General features: G+C 48.0%; 1 protein-coding gene across 10 annotated transcripts in view; it reads right to left on the reverse strand.

Annotated features, from left to right (window-relative positions):
• LOC119126422 (RNA binding protein fox-1 homolog 3-like) overlaps window positions 1-15,531 on the reverse strand; it is a 156,447-nt gene that overhangs the window by 35,448 nt on the left and 105,468 nt on the right. The gene's annotated exons all lie outside the window — the stretch shown is intronic.

Genomic DNA, 15,531 nt, shown 5'->3' on the forward strand with positions numbered 1-15,531 from the left:
GCAAAGTGAGAGAAAATCAATCCCGGGGCAAGTCTGATTGATGGGCGGAGTTTTGGACAATTTCACGCGGAGAGCGAGCTAAGCGGAGATGACAGCGGCCATATTGCCCGCCGCAGATTGATACCTGCATTAGCGGCATCAAGCCGAATCACTTAATGCCGCACAAATCCCGGCCCGACGCACTTTTATCCAACCGGATGGGATAATTCAGTCAATTAGAAGCGGCGTAATCCGCCGCAGGGATCTTCAAGCAAGGTTTTGGCCAAAGTCTTAATGATGGAAAAAAAAGAAGCTGGAGATTACCGGTCTTTGCCCTCGGTGGCTGGAAAAAAAAAGAAAAGCGGGTATATGACGCACGTTACAGCGGAGCAACATAAACTTGCCGCTCAACTTTGTGTTACTTTCACAAAAAAGTTGCAACTTCATCAAATAAGTGTCAAAAATCACATCAACAAGTCAAACAAGTCACAAGACAGCAACGATTGGTCGCTTCCGTCCGCGATAGGACAGACAGCCGTATCACATGACTCGGACCGGATGCCGAGGCGCTGACCCGAGCGGGTTCGTTCCGCCTCCGCTTTTGCGGATCCTTTTGCTCGTTGTTGTCGTGGCAACCAGGCAGTCTATCAGAGGTCACGCGTGTTCACTGCAGATAGAAAAAAAAAAAGAGGACGGCGCCGCGTTATCGAGTCACGCCAGGCGGCGGGCCGGAGGACATTAATGGAGCCGAGCCCGCGCTCGCCTTCCTCGTCTTCGTCTTTAATCAAAAACACAAACGGCTAAATGGGATTCGGCACCTTAAGGTGCACACAAACACATGAATATTAAAGATTCGGCGGAAGAAGGCCTCAAAAGAAAATGTTTGAAAGACTTGTGAAGGGTTAAGATGGAATTTTTCAAAAAGGTACAAAATGCAAATCTGACAAATTGGCAGCACAAAAGAAGTCATACAAGCAAGTATGTATGTTGCGTCCTCGTGCTCGGCCACACAAAGCAACGTCGACACGACTTGTTCGAGGGGCTGTTTTGCCATGCTGCCGCTCGGCTCGCCGCCGTGGCGTTTTTCCGCTTGGCCTTAATCGCTGCGTTAATGGAAAGGAAAAGAAAGAAGGCCGAGCCGCCGACTTATTTGCGCTTCCCCAAATAGCCGGCGGCCGCTTGAGTGTGTCGTTGTCGGTGTGCTGCGGCGGCAACAAAACACTTGTTTTGAGTGGTCTGATTCCATAGCCGCACTCCCGCAACGGCGCAAACGCCCTTTTCTTTTACCAAAATGCTAAACATATGAGTGTATGGTGGGGGGAGTGTTGCAATAGCATCAGAGTTCAATTCTGGGGGAAAAGTTAGAATTGGTAAGAAAAGCAGTGCTTGAACGTGAAGCGTTTGTGTCTTGCGGGTCTTTGCGGCACATCAGCCTCATCAGCAAATGCGCTCCTTTGCCTCCAGCCCAGCAGCCATTGAGGAAAAAACAAAAAAAAAAACTGTTGGAAACTAACTTGAGCCTCCATGGTATGTAAGGAAAGATTTGGATTGAGAGTGACTCGCTCCGACATTGCCACACGGCACACACAGGCTAAGATAACGAGGAGTCGGCCATGTTGATTGTTTACACAAGCGCGGATGCCGTTTGACATGGTGGCCGCACAAATGAGCCGAAAGTTACACGTCGCGTGCCCGCCCCCTCTGGACCCCGCTTTCATCCTCTAATTGCCCCGGCAGGACGCACACACATGAGCCAATTAGACACGCGTGAGCGCATGAACAGCAAAATAAGACGCACAGTGGATTGAGAAAGTCTACACACCCCTCCTGAAATGGCACGTTTTTATTAAGAACCATCATGTCTAAACTATTTCCACCATTGAAGGCGAACTTTGTAACGACAACTAAATATGAGCTCTTGTCATGAGATTGCAAAAGTGCGCACACCCTACCAAACTCAGCAGTTACCAGTCACACGACAGCTCCAATTATAAGTGCCTTCGAGAACATGACCCGTCCCGCAAACGGTGCCTGCTCTCGTTTTGTGGTAACCACAACGTGGACATCAACAGGAAGAGCAAACCAAAGTCGGTTGCACGCCGTATGATTATGCGCCGGCAAGCGGGACATGTTTTTTGAATCGATGTCTCAAGACGGACACATGCTGACGTGTCCCGCAGGTTTTCTCCCGCCTATCGGGAATCATTCCCGCTGCGTAAACAAGACGCAGAGACGAGCTGGACCCGCTCCAGCCTCGCCTCCACTGCATTTTCACTGACCAAAGCTTTTTTTCCCCTCCTCCCCTCCCCACCTTTTAGCCGATTCAGCCACTAATATTGATCAGGCGCGAGAAGATTGACAGGGGGAAGGAGACGGACAAAAGTATTGGGACGCAAACCAGAAATGAAAGAGGACTTTCAACAAAAGTACTGGGTTGTCAAAAGTAAGTAAAACAAAAAATGGAAGGCCAATTGTCCACCTTTCTGTTGGCTCCATGCTAATGCTAATGCTAGGGGACATGTGATAGCAAAGCGTCCGCTGCGTCGTAATCAGATCATTAGCCAAAAGTTCAGTGACCTCAGCAGGAAGCTCGATGATCCCTGAGCCAAAGGCGGCGCATTAAGGAAACTTCCGGAAGAGCGGCTCGGAAGCACGCGATTACGAGACACGTCACTTTCGTAATACTCGCCAAGCCACGACGTAGCGCAATTAGGTCGAAGACTGGAAGGGAGATGAACTCTGACCGAGCGGGACAAAGCATCGCAAACAATATATAAAAACCCGCAATAACATTGAAGTGAAGTAATAATAAAAAATAAATATGTAAAAAAATGTTTATATTTCATTTGACAAAAATCAATCAACCCCTTTCCAAAAACATTTTCATGCGAATAACGGCAACAGCTGCTGATGGTGACGTAAATGCTCGGCGGGCCGAATTAAAGGCCGCGGGTCAGACTTTGCCCACCGCTGGTTTACACTCTATCAAATATTCATCTGCTAAGTGCTGCAGCCGTTTGCCTTTTGAGAGCTTCATGCATTGTTTAGGCAGGAGCAGCACGTCGACGAGGAGGAAAGAGGATTAGGAGAAAGGAGGCGGTGGAGGAGGAAGAATAACAGAGCAGACGAGGAAGAGGAGGAACGCAGAGAAGACTGACGGAGGAGGAGGAAACAGAAGAGGAGCAGAAAGAAAACAATGAGGAGGAGGATGAGAAAGAGGGGATTAGCGAGATGGAAGCGGGAGGATGTGTAGAATGAGGAAGAGAAGGATCAGCGAGAGGATTAGCAAGAAGATGTAAGAGGAGGAGAAGGAGCTGGAAGCAGAAAGAACTAAGAGAGAAAATGATAAGGAGAAGGAGGAAGAGCAGAAGATGGGGAAGCGCAAGATGAAGGCGAAGTGAGGAAGTAGAGGAAAATGGAGGAAGAGGAGGAAGCAGAATGAGGGAAGAGGAGCAGAAATGGAGGAAGGCGAGGGTGGTGCTTTGACGAATTCTAAAAAGGCAAAAAGAGGCCAAGCAGGCAGCCAAAGTTCGTACGCCAACAAGGCGGCTCTGCGTTACCTGCTTGCTTTTTTTTTTTTTTAATTGCAAGCTGTCAAGGAAGCACTTGCGCAAGGCACCTCTGCGCCGTCCTGGGGGGGCCGGCGCCGCTTTTAGCCCAGGCGGCAGATGGCGAGCGGAACGCCATCCCTCCTTTGGGGGACTCGCTGGCGACAAGTCGACTCTTTAAAGAGCCACGTTAGGGAGGAAGCGTTTTGCCGTGCTAGCGTCCGACCGCCCGACGCGCCTCAAAGTGACGAATGGCTCGCCCCCACCGCGCTTTCATTTCACGTTTGCTGCGGGGGGTTCAGCAAAATGCTCGCAGCTGGCAAACTACAACTTTACAACCGCATCTATTTAGCACAGTCCAAGACAAAAAAAAAAACGGAACAGAAATCGGTGGTAAAAGACACCTACGGTAGTTTCTTTGCTTGCACAAAATGCTAACATTGCTCACATCCAAACTAACACATGTCGGCTATTCCATTTGAATTATTTACTTATTGAATTATTTATTTATTATTTATTTATTATTATTTCTATTTACAATAGAACAAATAAAATAAAATACCGTAGACTGATTTGTGGGTTCTCGACTCCACCTTTCAAATACTGCTTCTTTCAAATTCACAAAATGGAGTCTTGAAAACTGTTTACATAGATGTATAGTTCAGTAAGGTGCGCCATCCGGAACATCACTTGCGGATATTCTCCATTTTTTTTTTTTTTTTTTTTTTTTTTACTTTGACCTCTTTATATGATATCATTTTGCAAGGGTGGAGGGCGTGGCCTGTCTGCATGCATAATGAATGACACCTACAGTACTGCGGCCATTATCAATGTATAAGTATGAACGCAAGCTCTGCCCTCCTCGTCTTCCTCCTCCTTAGTGGCCACTTTCCACAGCTACACCCGAGCTCGTCCGCCCGGCTCTCGTCATGTTCTTCAGTTGAACCCGCTGAAACTTTCATGAGGCCCGTCGAACGTATGGATCTTATTGCTCACGTCGCACACGAAGCTGTCACTTCAGCTCAACATAAAAGCCGCGTCGTGTAAAATCCACGGCGGCCCAACACTTGTGGTTCGGAAGCTATTCAAGCCGCCGAGTGCTTCATCCCCCTCCCGGAAGCGTCCACCATGGGGGACGGCGTGGGGGGCGATTGTAAGAGGAGCCAAAAATCAATGGCAGGCCGATTGTAACGCAGCTCGGCTCGGCGGGGAATTAGCGGCCCCCGTTGCCGTATCGGGTTCGCGGCCAGAGAGGAAAAGGAGCCTTGAAAAGCTGAAACGTGAGGCAACTCGTTGCGCTTGATGAGGAAATTGGCCAAATGCGTTTTTGTTTACGGCCGCTCAAAAGCTCACAGGCGTCGGAAGGCGGGAGGCGAGAGGCTGTGGGCTCCATTATCCCGCCGTCTTCTCTCCTGCAGCTGAGATGAAAAGAACGCCCTGAGCGCACTCGTGTTTCACTCTCACATCGCGCTAATGAACATCAAGTTCACCTAGCCTAGTGCTTCTCAAACCTTTTTATCACCTGCAAAAAGCTTTAAGTGCCGCTGTCACAACCAACAACAAAATACACTCGCTCAACACCTACGAGACGTCCCTCAAAATCATTTTTCATATCAACATTGAGCACACTTTGAACATGAATGCAGTGCTTCAATGTGGGAAACAAATTATGATTGAACCAAAGATGATTATATTCTGATCAATGGAAGTTCTGAGTCTGATGAAATGTGGGGTCCTACAAGGGTCATTCCTTGGACCACTTTTATTCCGTCTGTACATGTTACTCAAATGCTTCAGAACGTCAATGTTGACGATAAATTAAAATTAAAAACGGCATGAACACAAACTTCAGCTACACCTAAACAAAATGGAGGTAACTTCAACAATAGATGTTCGGCTTTTGTTTTCTGTTTTCACTTTTAACAAATCAGAATTAGGTCATTTGAAGAAAATGCTCAAACTAGAATGGTAGGTTAAATTATTTGGGATTTATTGCATGCTAATTCAATAACACAATCTGAGAAATGAACTGAAAAATCCGCTAAATTTGAACAGTTTGCCCATGAAGCATTTACTTGTACATTATTCCCTCACACTGAGACATCTCTCTTAAGATTGTTAAACTTAGTACACCTAGACACACACGCGCTCCCAGCATGTACAAAAAAAATAAAAAGACTGGTGCTCGGGCTTGAACACGCTGCCGCCGAGCACGCAGCTGCGTATGGCAACTTCCATTCGAATTAAACGGGAACAGAAGAGTCCATTAAAGTCATTTACATACATGGCGGGTGCGCGGCGGGGGTGCGCACGCGCTGCACACATTAGCACTTGAAAGCGCACATCCCGCTGCAGCGCGGCTATATGGAACCATGTATTATTTATCAGACGCACATCAAAAAAGGAGAGTTTGCGTGACGACGGACGCTGGAAGCAGGAAGTCTGACAACTTTGCCAAGAATCCTCCCCAGTGACCACGTTGCCGCCCCGCCCCGCCCCGCTTAAGACGTGCAAAAACAACAAATTGCCCGTTTCAGAAACACCATCGACACTTTTGCGGGTCGTCGTGAGCATGCCAAAGCAGCAGGGGGCGCTATGGATTTTAGTGAGGAATGCAAGTGATGAAGTGGTGCTTGGATGAGTGAAAATACATCTTTGTGGAAATACGTACGTACATGAGAAACCAAAATAGGTTAATTTTATCCAGACTAAAGCAGAGCTCGAAACACCTGCAAACGATCTTGAAATGTTGGAGGAAAAAAATGCATAACGTCTTCTTTAACATTCCAAACGAGAGCCAGAGAGAAAATGTGAAAGCAAAACGCTTGTGGGGGGATAGGAGATGAAGACGTTGCCTCTTCATCCTCGCCTCCCGAGAGCGAGCGCTCGGGAGCTGCGGGAGTCGGCGTGTCAGTCGGAAAGCGAGACGTGATATTCCCCCGCGAGGCGTTCGGGTCGCACTCCCTGCTGTGTGCTTCCAAGTGAGCGTGTGTGAGTGTGTGTGTGTGTGTGTGATGAGGTTTTGTCCCCACGGATTCCTGCGGACATTTTGGGTGTTTGATAAATCCCAAATTCTTAATCGTGCTCTGACCTTGATGAAACAAGCCGGCGTCGTTTATCAATTAGGTGGGCACCGAAAGGGGGACGACGGGGGGAGGAAGAGCCTCTGAGGACGAGAGGATACCCCCCCCCCGCCCCGCTGTCTTTTTTTTCCTCCGCGTTCCAGAACATTTTATTCCATCTCTTAGAAAATAATCTTGACTCACATTGCAGACAGTTGCTCCGTAATATGCAAGTGTACGTTATTTTGCAGATTTTTTTAGCTTTCATTTTTTTTTATGGAAAACTAATTTAAAGTTGTGCGCCGGAGTTGTGTACCAGGTTGGGCCACAACATGCCAAGCTCTAGTGGCATGATTAAGAGAAAGAAGAAGCGGTAGAGAAGGTCACATACAAGACTAGTTGACTGTTTCCGGGCACCTTTTTTTTCTGGTTCTACTAATGAGAACTTCATCTGTCAATTTTCATGTCGTTGAGTGGAGTCAGGTTTGGAAGCTGGATTTTCAAATCATTCAAAGAAACCTTGAAAATGTCCTAAAATGGCCGCTTCAAAGCAAAACGTCAAACGTCTGGTGGAGGTGCATGACTCTAAATTCAGACTACAAATGGATAATTGGTTAAAAATACACGAATGATGGCCTGCCCGGTGCTATAACGGGGCGATGACGTGGGAGGAAGAGGATGTGAGGACAAAGGTGGATTTTCCCATGTTTCCCCCCAGTGATTCCGTATAGAAAATAATCCTTCTCGTGCGCCGCTTGCCAAGTCAAACATTCCAAAGGGAGCGTAAACAAGCGTCTGACCGCTAATCTGCGCGTGGGCGTCGCGTGTTTTGCTGTTCGGCGCCGCAACCCGAGAGAATGCGGTCTCCGCGACGGGCTGTTGCGGCGGGGGATTTGTTGCCGGGCGGAAGAGATTTACTGACGGCCTATTGTCAGCCGGGCGGGGATCTTAAAGGCGTTTGTTCGTGTTTTACACGGTGCGTTGCGATCTTAAAAAGCTGCCGCCGAGCGGGAGGCGATACGCCATACGAAACCCGCGCTAGCCAAAAAAAAAGCTCGCTGGATCTTAGCCTTGTGTGAAAACATGAAGGCAAATATTAAAAGGGCAAATCAACTGTCAAGTCAACGTAGATTCGTAAACAGGAAGTAAATGTTTTTCTGGATGATGTCATTAATATTTGGCGAAAGCGTTTTGCTCCTTAAGCAGGCCGACACCGACGCCGCAAACACCAGGCCGCAGATTGACTTGGCCGTCAGCGACCGCTCGTGAGCGACCGCTCATGTGTGAACGGCGCCCACCCCCTCCATTGTGAGCGTGGGGGAAGGGGGGCTCACTACGCACTGCCACCCAAGTCCCTGCAGCATTTCACAGTCTGTTTAACTTCAGAAATCACCATGTCCCACTTTTGCAACCCCGACGCCGTTTGCTGATCTCGTCCGGTCTTTCTCGCGGGCCTGCTCCGGCTAACAACTTTGCTGGCAAAAAGTAAAAGTATTCAAGTATTTGGGTAAAAGGTAAAATGGAGGGGAGGGGCAGTGGTGTGTGAAGTGCTACTGGCTGGTCCCACTTTGGGAATCGGATCAAGCGTTTCATTCCGCCGACGTGAAGCTAATCTTTGATCTGTGGTGCTCCGGCGCGGGCCCGATTATTTACGGCGCCGTTTCAAAAGGTTCTGCTGATCTCACTCGGGTCTTATCGTTGCGCGCCGACAAGAAAAAGTGACTTTGGGAGCACCCACAGCCAAAAAGATCCGCAGATTAGATGCCGTCCGAGTCGGAGGTGGACCGGCCCGAAGGATTTGAGGAGTCAGGAAAGCCGCGGCGCCCCCCAGCCCCCCCTCCACTGCTTGGTACCGCAAATGTGACTGGCCTCAAAGTGCTGACTGGCTCACAGTCCATTGAGTTTGTGCTCCTTATCAAATTACAGCCACCTCAATAACCCGCGAGCTGCAGCACGCCGCCAGAAATGAGGTTTTCTTCATAGCCGCCATGCTGCTTCTTTCTTTCTACTCTCGCATTTTTCTCATCCATCCATCCATCCATCCATCCATCCATCCATCCATCCATCCATCCATCCATCCATCCATCATCTGTACCGCTTCCCGGGCATGCTGGAGCCTATCCCAGCAGTCATCGGGCAGTAGGCGGGGGACACCATGAACCGGTTGCCAGCCAATTGTAGGGCACACAGAGACGAACAACCATTCGCACTCAAACCTAGGGGCATATTTGGAGTGCTCAATCGGCCTACCCAGCATGTTTTTGGGATGTGGGAGGAAACCAGAGTGCCCGGAAAAAAACCCACATGGGCACGGGGAGAACATGCAAACTCCACACAGGGAGGGCCGGAGGTGTAGAACCTGCACCCTCCTAACTGTGTGATGGTCATGCTAACCAGTGCGCCTCAAAAAAAAAAAAAAAAAAAAAAAAAAAAAAAAGAAACAAGGAAGGGTATGCGGATGCGAATGTTTTGTAATTTGGAGCACCGGAAAGGCCGGAGGAAAGGGGGGGGGGGTTGTTGAACAACGAATTTGCTAGCTCCCGACATAGTAAGAAAGTCACAAAACGTCCAGATGGCCATCGCCTTCTGGGAGTGTTGACATTTTTTTTTCTTTAACTTCCAGTCCAACAACTGCTCAGCCACCTGAGTCCACCTGGACCCGAGTCCTGAGCCGCTGTCATCTTCCTTTGCCACGGAAAATCACACCGCCCTCTTTCCCCAGTCACCTGCAACCCCCCCCCCCCCCCCACACACACACACACACACTTCGCCACAACCCCCTCGTCACACTTTGAGGCGTCCACACCGGGTCATCCGTCTCATTTTGCCGGCGTTATTACAGAGTCCGAACGAGAAGGCTCATCGCGAGTCATCCGGCCAGACAGCTGATGGATGTCACCTCGCCTTCCCGGCAGACGAGCGCCGACCGAGGCTCCCGAGTAAATAAGACCCCCCCCACCTCCACATACAAGTAATCCATCTCCTCCCGGAAGGTGAGTTTACCTCCCTTTTGACGACTAATTGATTCATTTTCAAGCTCACTGTTGAGTCCCGGGATACGCGACTGGGTGAACCAACTTCAAGTCAATAACGCAGAATTGTTGACAGTAACAAAACATTTTTCACTCAAGATTGCCATAAAAATTAAAACCTAAAAACATTGGAATTTTGCTGATAGTTAGCATTGGCAAACATCATATTAGCATGACGAACAAACCGTCATCTGTTTAAAGCAAATTTGAAAACTTAAATTAGCACTCAGGTCATTAGCTACCTTTTAGCAATGTTAGCATTTAACCCCAGGATAGGTTTAAAACTAAATAAAGCCCACCCTCCAATTCCTCCTGCTGTGACTTTGCACCCTTTGACAAGAAAGTGATTCATTTCTGTGCTTGTAATTGCATCGCTGTTAATGCATGCAAATGGCGGCTCATGATGCGTTTATGGGAATTTGTGCAACCACTCCCCCCACTGTCCCCCCACCTCCACTATCGCACCTAGCGTGAATTAACATCAATATTTATCTTACTTCTATTACTCAATTCTTGCTTCATTCAGATGCTAATTGCTGCTATTAGTTTGAAATGTGCAAAATGAGGGGTGGGGGTGAGTAGTTCTGGAATGTGTGGCGTGTCGCCCCGGTGCCCACACAGGGCACGGCGAATGGGGGGGGGGGGAATAATGTAATAGAAGCAAGGCTGTCAACACGAGTGCGAAAAACAAAACAATACGGCCGTTGATCGTAAAAATAAAAATAACGTAAAACTATTTCTGTAAATTTCTATTTCTATTAAAAGGACTAGCAAATCTACTCAAATAAATATTTAGTTGATTTTAAATATATTGAACTGATTGCACTGCAAAAGGTTTAAACCACAAAGTAAACAAACATTCTATTAGGAATCAATTCACTTAGTTTAACATCGAATTGAATCACATCCATTTAAAAGTGTCAATAATTTCAGATATTTTCTCAAGGAAGTAACCAAAGTGTTGTCACAGGACACTTGGCCCGTCAATCAAAGCTCAAACTGCCTCTGAATGACACGATCGCATTCATTTCTTTGTGAGAGTGTTTGTGTGTGTTTATTAATTAGCGGACGTTAATCAGTGTGCCGTAATTAGCGGGAACGTGTGTTAATTAATGAACGATGTGTGTTCATTAAAGCGTGTGTACTAAATGTGTGTGAGCGTGCGGTAATTAACGAAAAGTGTGTGACAGCGTGTGTGCAGGTGTGCTCTCGTCCATGTTGAAATGTTGACGTGTTTTTAAAGGCTCAGTTTGTGGAGAAATGTGCATTTCCCTCTTTTCCCGCATTCCACGCTCGTACAAAGCATTCACATCAGCTTACGCGACTAAAATGAAAGCAAATTGAAAAATAAATTGAAGCAGTTTTACGACAAGTTTAGATGTGGTATTGAGCTAATCGGAATGGCCCGACCACTAATGAAAGCTATTTGGAAAAAAAAGGTAGCGGAGTCATTGGTGTGGTTTAAGTGAGGCCGTTGCCGCTACCCGCCAAGCACCAGGGCGAGCTCTTGAAGGACGACGACGCGGCTTTCGCAGCATAATCTTCACAGCTGCGCCGCCCAAGCAATAATTGGTCTCACGCTGTTCACGCCACGCGTTAGCAACGTTAGCCCGACATTACGCTAAATACAAAACCTCAGGACGCATCGTAGCAAAAAAAAAAAAGCGAGGGAAGGGGGGAAAGGTTTGACTGTGTTGTAGTTGCGGTGTCACCAATCCCGCCCGCGGCCCGCGAAGGCCATTGGAGCGTGGCGAGGAAGAGGAGGATGAGGAAGACGAGGACGTCCCCTGAGCCGTGTGAAATGAGCCGTAGGAGGGAAACAAATAAAAGGAAAAGCTGCAAGCGGCCAATGACAGGCCCTCCGCGTCACCTTTTTCATGGCCAATCATCAAACTTTGACGACTAGAAAGAAAAACTTTCAGAATTTTGTCGAGGTCGCCGGCTTCCATTGCAGCTCAATTCGCCAGTGCTAATTAGCCAACGTTTTCGCGCTGGAATGCGCTTCAAAACAAAATGGCTGACTTCCTGTTCAATTTTGGGCATGGCTCCCTGAGACTGATCTACTTTTTTTTTCTCTTAGGTGTCGACAATCCGATGACAAGACGCATTTTGCTGTCCGAAAAATTCATTAAAGACGTGGGATAAACAAAGCTGCGCTTTGGCGCTAATTGCCGCACGATGTGCACCGGTTTAGCAGGCGTGCTAATTAAAACCTGCGCCATGTGGAGGGGGGGGGGGCGTCATTATGGGCGGAGGTGAGGACATTTGCACGAGTGGAAGTGTATTAGCGCGGCGCATGCTAATTGAGACGACGGCAGGCAGTTGGTGCGGCGCTCCGGGGGGCTCGCACGGCGCTGAGATGTTTAGCATTATCGGCTAAGTGGAGATATGCACGCGTCGATGCGCCGAGTTGAGTCGCAACGCCGACGGAATGCAAAGCGTTCGGGACTCAATTCACATCACATGTCTTCAAAGACTGCATGGCTTCTATTGGCCAGCGTATATATTTTCAATGAAACTAAGCTCCCGCCAGGCGCTGTTTTCGTTTTATAAAAATTCAAAATGTAAGAAAAGATTAGATATCCCATTTCAAGTCATAGAATGTAAAAATAAGAAAATATATCATGCATTGTTTTAATGAGAATTATCGATGAATCCAAACGTCATCATTGAGGTTAAATCTTACATGATAGACTATTACATTTTTTAGGCATTAAAAAAGGTTAATCACGTAAATGTAAAAAAAAAAGACAATTCTTATTGGATTTCTCAATTCAATTTGTAAATTTTTATGTTGCAAGAAATACTTTTGGAATATTTCTGGGTTTTCTTTTTTAAATTAAAAAATGGTAAAACTTTTATTTTTTTGCCACTGAAAGTCCGAGCTCCCACTTTGTTTTCCTGAGTATGTTGAGCTGCTTAGCATGACAACCTACAGCACGGAATTGGGTGCAGCATGTTTCCGAAACTCAACCTCATGTGCGCGGCCCTTTTTCTTTTGGGAGCTTCGACACCTCCTATCCTAAACACACACACACACACACACACACACAAATGTGTTTGTGGCATTGTCGCGCACAGGCAACAAATGTAATTCTGTTCAATTTGTAAAGGTCTACGATGTAAGACGGTGGCGGCGGAGGTGGCGGTAGCCTTCAGGGTGGGGGTGGAGGGGGGGTTGGTAGAAAAAGGAACTCCAGTCGCTTGCTCACACAGCAAATGAAATTTCCAAATCCAAACGACTTAGCTGTGATTTACAATTCTCCCTCCGGGGCGGCGACAAGCGAGAAAACATTTCAATCAGGCGCGCCGCCACAGCCGAAGCCTCAGCCCTATTTTTTTTTTTTTTAGCTCCGTGAAACAGCTGTTTAAGAGGCCAAACCTAGTCGACCTGGACAAAAAACCCGCAAAGACAGTGGCGTGATTGGGTACAAGCTTTTCAAACAAGATTAAATGTGGGAGAAAACAAGTGGAAAAGCGCTTTCCTGTTTGGATACTGTTTTTAAAAACGAAAAAATTGTGATGATTCTTCGAAAGCCCTCCTCAAAATAGCTTTGCTTTCATTGGACATGCTAACTTTTTGCATACGATGCACTTCATTGTAACAAAATCATTTAGCTAGGTGCTAGCTTAGCTTTTAAAGATAACGTGACACACCGTTGAACTGCTATTTGCGGAGACGGGAGTGAAGTGCGGGGAGCTGGGGGCTTGATTTGAAACATGGGCCTTTTGTTCAATAAGTAAAGTGTGCCACGTCTCGGCCGAGAATTGGACTCTCTGGCAGTAGATTGAAACAGAATCAGCTGCAATGCGTTAACCCTTTTCCCAGCGGGATCCCGCGACGGGCTCGCTGGGGGGTGGAGGGGCGTTAGCGAGTCCTATTTGGAGGGCCGACGAGGCTCGGGCTCATTCCTCAAACTCATCTCCAGCGCAGCCGGGCGGCGCTAACGAGAACCCGCGTAGCGACAAAAAGCCATTAGGCCTCCCCCGGATGCCGCCACCATTTACAGCTGTCAATAGCGCGGCTCCGTCTGTCGTAATTGCCCCCCAGGAAAGAAGGGACGGCGTGCTTAGCGGGGCCTCGCGAGACCGCCGGCCCCTTCACTATCCAAAGTCGTTTCGGTTCTCCGCTGGGGGTGCGGGATCAAGGCCAGCGTTGTGTCTTGCTTCTAACCATCAGGAAAAAATAAGAGGGAAGCGTTAGAAGCGGGGAGGAAAATTCCAGAAGGGACGAACGACAGACTATTCCTCAATTTAAAAAAGGACGTTACATTCCAAGTTGTGGTTTGTTCAAGAACCAAAACTTAGGCTTTGGAGATTCCGGAAGTTACGGATTCCAGACGTTAGGAATTCCGGACGTTATGGATTATGGTGGCGGTAAACATGAAGCGCTGCTTCAAGGAATACGTAACCCCCCCTCCCTCCACTTGCCACCGAGAGAGAATAGCTTTACGAGCACCGCCATATGCGGGCCCCGCGCCGGCTAAACGGCCAACGCCATAGACGCCATCTTTTTACGGCCCTGCAGACGGCGACTAACTAGCATCTGCGCAACCCCCACGCTGCCCCGCCGCCGCTTGGGTCGTAAAATTATGCCCACGTTGCAAATCCTGCAAGTGGCTCACCGTGGCAGAATCCAGCGCATCGGTAATTTGTAACACACCCCACCAAACATCTGGTAACCGGCATTAGCTACCTTGAAGACATTTCTCGGCCCACCATTTTGTGTCGATACCTTTCACACAGTCAGCTACATTTATGCTAATCATGTGATCATGCCCAATGTGGCTACACTCAGCGTAATAATAAGAGCAAAAAGAAGCGACTTGACACAAGGCGTCATTAGGAATACAAACAAAGTGCCACGCAGATAACGACACCCGCCTCCCCGCTTGTACTGTACGTTCTCCACGCCGTCGCATCGCGCAAGTGAGGGAGGAAGGGAGGGAATGAGGGAGCGGGAGACGCTGGGGGGCTCGCAGCAGACGGCATCCCAGGAATGAAAAAAGGCGAGCGTGGGGAGCGGTCGGGGAACGCCGAGTGTGACTCACAGGGATGTTTCCCGTTTTGCGGCGCAGCAAGAATTCTCTGCCAAAAGGAGAGGAAGAAAAAAAACTGCCAGACGCCGCCGGAGACGATGACGCATAGGAAGTTGCGGCTTGCTTTCTTTGAAAAGGAAAGAAGGAAGGAAGTAAGGATGAGGTAAGCAACTTCCTTGCTTCCTTCAATGTTCTGATTTCATCAACGGAGAAACCTCAAGTGTGGTGGCGAGGCGGGAAATTCCCCACTACGCTACGCCACCCTTCCGAATCTCCTTCTTATGCAAAGTTATCAGGTAGGTTGGAAGGAGAATTCCAAATGAGGAAGCAGCAGCCGACCAGATTCGCAAAGCAGGAGGAATAACGCAAAGCGTCCTCAAGACAACACCCAACTCCTCGTTATGCCACCTGTGGGAGTCTTCAAGTTAGGAAAAAAAGAAACGAGTACATGGAAAACTCAAAACAAAATTGAACAGTCTACAAAGCAACAAATAAAATGCACCAAACATCTCGTGATGCCACCTTTGGGAAGCTCCAGGGAATGCAAAACACAAATCTTGGATGGAAAACACCAATGGTAGAGTTGAACAGGGAGAAATTCTCATTACCAATCAAACATAGCAAACTCCTCGTTAGGGAATCTCCAGCGTATGCAAAACTAAATTAATCTTGACAAAGGAGAATTCCAAAATGACGTAGTAGCAATATCCACCCACCAATGAAACACACCCAAACTCCTTGTTATGCCACCTTGAGGAATCTCCAGGTCGTGCAAAGGTCAAAGATTAGCCAAGAAGTGAAAGTGGGCTCGAGGGCCGTAACTCAGGAGTTGGAGTTTCGGAGTCTCACACCAAATTCAACGACAAGAAGG

This window comes from Syngnathus acus, chromosome 8, assembly GCF_901709675.1.
Source record: "Syngnathus acus chromosome 8, fSynAcu1.2, whole genome shotgun sequence".
Lineage (NCBI taxonomy): Eukaryota > Metazoa > Chordata > Actinopteri > Syngnathiformes > Syngnathidae > Syngnathus > Syngnathus acus.